At 41.5% G+C, this 4,890-nt stretch overlaps 1 non-coding gene across 1 annotated transcript; it reads left to right on the forward strand.

Moving 5' to 3' along the window:
* The first annotated feature begins 3,721 nt into the window (after window positions 1-3,721).
* Window positions 3,722-3,794, forward strand: TRNAG-UCC (transfer RNA glycine (anticodon UCC)). The gene has a single exon. It is a non-coding gene; the product is annotated as a tRNA-Gly (tRNA).
* The last annotated feature ends 1,096 nt before the right edge of the window (window positions 3,795-4,890 follow it).

Genomic DNA, 4,890 nt, shown 5'->3' on the forward strand with positions numbered 1-4,890 from the left:
TTACAATAAGGAGACTTAGGCAATCTGCCTTAATGTAATTTAGAGCACGATGGCTCTAATTTAAAGGAAAGAAGTGCTGTTAATCAGTCTGTGCTAGACTTTTAATACAACTCGAGAGAAACACGCTTTACATTTTACTCAGTCCATCAGGTGGGTAAAATGCTGATATGTCAACTTAGGTACACAAAAGTATCTTGAACATTCTTAAGATTTTAGCTGCCGATTCAGCCTCTGCAACTAGCAAAACAAACATCTACACAGAGACACAAGACACTGTCCTGCCTCACAAATGAACTTTATTCTCTTGTATGAATGGCCCAAAGTTTTAAGGCACCTCCTATGACGCCTGTTTATAAGTATAACCTATATATAAATAAAACCTGAGAATGTTGAAAATAAAAAATTATCATAGCTATTTATAAGATTGTTGATTACTTTTTTCTTTTACAAAGATTTCATCTTGGGACTTCCCTGATGGCTCAGTGGTTAGGAATCCGCCTGCCAATGCAGGGGACACGGGTTCGAGCCCTGGTCCAGGAAGACCCCACATGCGGTGGAGCAACTAAGCCCGTGCGCCACAACTACTGAGCCTGCGCTCTAGAGCCCATGAGCCACAGCTACTGAGCCCACGAGCCACAACTACTGAAGCCTGCAAGCCTAGAGCCCGTGCTCTGCAACAAGAGAAGCCTCTGCAATGAAAAGCCTGCACACCACAGCGAAGAGTAGCCCCCACTCGCCACAACTAGAGAAAGCCTGTGTGCAGCAACGAAGACCCAACACAGCCGAAGATAAAAAAATAAATAAAATAAATAAATTTTTAAAAAAGATACAGTTCAATTGTGACCTCACTCTTTTAATGGGAGTATATCTATTTTTTTATTCTCCACTATTTCCAGGTCTACTGTTTCTTAAGTCAGAGGGGTGGAATTCACTGGAGGACTCAGAAATCTTTCAGTTTTTTATGAGCAGAGGCTATAGCAATGAGCTGTCTTGGAATCTGTAAAGTGTTTCAGGAAATCAGCCATCCCATATTATTTTTTTCTCATAGTTCAGGAATAAAACCTCTGGACAGACCAAAAGAAAAAATTCCAGAAAAGAAAAGTTATGATTCAATTCTGCTATTGTTGCCCCGACATAAGTCACTGAGACACTGGTTATACTGCCAGATTCATCTTGATACGTTTCCAAGAGTCCTTTTGGAACCTACTAAATAGGTTCCACCCCCATCCTCAAGTTACTTAGGCTCATGAAACCAAGACCCACTAAGAGACAGCTCCAGTGAAAAATCCGTCAATATTAAGGTCATCTTGTCATTAAAATAAACCAGACTTGACTCCAATAATTTTTCGCCTATCACATTTGCAAGTATTCAAAAGAAGACTAACACCCAATTCGGTGAGGCATGGTGAAACAAGCACTTATGTATATACTGCTAATGAGAGCATTCATTGGCATTATCTTTCTGGGGGGAAATTTTGTAAGATATATTCAAGCCTCAAAAATCGCCAAATTCTTTTACCCAGTTATTTCCTTTCTAGCAATTTATCTTAAGAAAATTACCATGAATTTCCACAAACACTTACATATAATGACATGTATCATAGCATTGTTTATATTAGCAGAATAACAGAAACAGTTGAAATACATACAATAGGGAACTGTCAAATCATGGTATACCTGTATAATAATATTCTATGTACCTATGTAGTGAGGATAGGATAGGTTATTCTACCGTAACAAATTAACCTAGAAATCCCAGTGGCTTCCCAAAATAAAGACCAATTTCTCACGTGTGCTGCCTGGCCAACATGAAGTGGCAGGAGTCTGCACACAGCCATTGTGAGACAACGGATGACAGAAAATCCACCATACAATGTCACACAACACTTAGCAGAAAAAGAAATAAACTGGTGGATGGCACATACCAGCTCTTCCACGCTTTGGCCCCGAAGTTTATTCCTCACTTTTGTCCTTTATGCTTATGCCCACTGGCCAGAATTAGTCACATAGTCCTGTCTAACTACAGAGGGGATGAGAAATGCAGAGGACCAAATGGAATGCTTGGTAAGCACCAATAACTCTATGGGAGCAGTTCAGGAAAAACATTTTGTAGAGATATAAAAGAATGAAATGCTCATGATATGTAAGCAGAAAAGCAAGCATAAATACTCTGTCTTGAATACAATTGCAGATTTGTAAAAAATATTGTATTCCTTTTAACTTAGTGCATTTTGAAAATGTTCTTCAATTAAATTGGTGACTTCTATAATAAAATTATTTTTGAAAAGTATCATTTGGCTTTGGATAGTTCCCTTAAACTTCTTTTTCTCTTTATTGGTACCTAACTCAGTCAGATACTGAGTACTAGGCACTGAGGATACAGAGATGGACCTGACAGTCCTTAGCCTCAAGAAGTTCACAGTCAAATGGGGGAGAAAAATACATAAACTCAATGGCGAGGCGGCATTGGTACTGTGATGTGGTAGTAGAGGTGCATACGAAGTCTATGGGGGAGCAGAGACAGGAGGAAGGCAAAGAGAAGGAGGGTTAGAGACTGCTACCAATGAGAAGATATTTGTTCTAAACTTTAAAGGGGGTGCAAGAACTCGCAACATAAAAGGTCCCCAAAAGGTCTTGTCCTTGTTTTTGAAACCTACATTCTTTTGCTTTATGGCCTTACCTCTACCCTGGTTAGATATTGACTCATTGCCCCAAGTAACTGGGAACAAGAGTAGTTATGTGTCCTAGAGTTAGGATCTAAGATGCCTAGGATAGAGACACAAATACCAATATAGTCTTTACCCTATGCCCCACATTACATGCTTAGTCTCTAATGATATCTGCTTAACTTCATCACAAGAAAAATTTGGAGCCATAGCTTACAAGCCTTCGGCTCTTAGAAGAAGGTGCCTTTCCCCTTCCTTTGGTCCTCACTCACCAATCACCAACTTAGTTGCTGCTCCACAACTTTCTACCCTTCCCCTGCCAGGTTAACCATGACACAGTAACCTGCCAGACTACCAGTATCTCCTTTGCCCAGGTGCCTGCTACCTTGTCACTTCCAGCAGAATGTGTGTACCTCAGATAGCAATATCAGCCCCAACTGAACACGAATTCACTGCATTCTCTTTGGAAACAGTGATTTGAACTGCCTTTGGAGGTGATGGGTAGATAATGTCAATTCCTTTGGAGGACCTCACCACTTGAAGACCCAGCATACTCCTGGGTCAAAGATATTTTGGTGATGTCAGAGTTCTCAACTGTTCCTTACTAGACTAGAGGTCTGACTTCTGACTGGTGTCCCTTTAATATTTATCATCTTCACCAAGCACATTTACAGCCATTTCAGTGTGATGGCTTATTAAACTGGCACAATAATGATTTTTGAACACAGATTGTGTTCATAAGAAATGTGTAATTGGGGCTTCCCTGGTGGCGCAGTGGTTGAGAATCCGCCTGCCGATGCAGGAGACACGGGTTCGTGCCCCGGTCTGGGAAGATCCCACATGCCGCGGAGCGGCTGGGCCCGTGAGCCGTGGCCGCTGAGCCTGCGCGTCCGGAGCGTGTGCTCCTCAACGGGAGAGCCCACAACAGCGAAAGGCCCGCGTACCGCAAAAAAAAAAAAAAGAAAAGAAAATGAACATACAAACAGTGTGTGTGTGTGTGTGTGTGTGTGTGTGTGTGTGTGTGTGTGTGTGTATAGAACAGCTATGCGGGGAATTCCCTGATGGTCCAGTGGTTAGGACGCTGCGCTTCCCCTGCAGGGGGCCCAGGTTCGATCCCTGGTCAGGGAACTAAGATCCTGCATGCTGTGGAGTGTGGCCAAAAAATAAGTAAATAAAATTAAAATAAATAAATAAATATAGAACAGCTATCCAATAGACAACTAACAGTAATAAGCATTAATGGGCAATAATTTTCTACAATAACATAGAACATTAGGTTTCAATTTTTAAAAGACAATTTGCTTATGGGATTTTTATGGATTAAAAGTAAAGCTAAGGTTTTATTCAGTTCAGATTTAAATATAAAGAAAAGTATTATTGTAGTCTCAGGAATATGCTTCAGGTTCTTTTTTAAATCTTTCTTTTAACGTCAGCAAATTATACTCTAAAGCAGAGGTCTGCAAACCACAGCCTACAGGCCAAATCCGTCCTACCACTTACTTTGACCAATAAGGTTTTAGGAGAATACAGCCATGCCCATTCTTTTACGTATTGTCTATGTGTTTGGTTTTTTTTTTTTTTTCCCACCTTACAATGGCAGAGTTGAGTGCTTGTGACAAAGTCCATATGGCCCACAAAGCCCAAAACATTTACTATTTGGCCCTTTACAGAAAAAGTTTGCTGGCTGGTCCCTACTTTAGAGCTGCATTGTCTAATACAGTAGCCACTAGCCACACGTGACGATTTAAATTTAAATTAATGAAAATGGGGGATTCCCTGGTGGTCCAGTGGTTAGGACTCTGCACTTCCACTGCAGGGGGTTCAATCCCTGGTTGGGGAGCTAAGATCCTGCATGCCTGCTGTGTGGTGCAGCCGAAAAAGAAAATGAAATACAATAAAAAATTCAGTTTCTTAGTCACACGAGCCCCATTCCAAGTGCTCAGTAGCCACGTGGTGGACAATGCATCATTTCCATCTTGGCAGAAAGTTTCATTGGATAGCGAGGCTCAGTGAGAGCCTCGCTACTCAAAGTGCGATCCATGTACCAGCAGCATTGCCATTACTGGGGAACTTGCTAGAAATGCAGAATGTGGGCCCCTACGAAATCAGAAACTACAGTTTAACAAGATCCGCCGGTGATTCTTAATGATTGAGAAGCCAGGTCGGGGGGACGGGGGATGAGGAAGAGGGTCAATAGATGGGGAACAGATGAGTTAGTAATGAG

The sequence above is a fragment of the Kogia breviceps genome, chromosome X (genome assembly GCF_026419965.1).
Source record: "Kogia breviceps isolate mKogBre1 chromosome X, mKogBre1 haplotype 1, whole genome shotgun sequence".
Classification (NCBI taxonomy): domain Eukaryota; kingdom Metazoa; phylum Chordata; class Mammalia; order Artiodactyla; family Physeteridae; genus Kogia; species Kogia breviceps.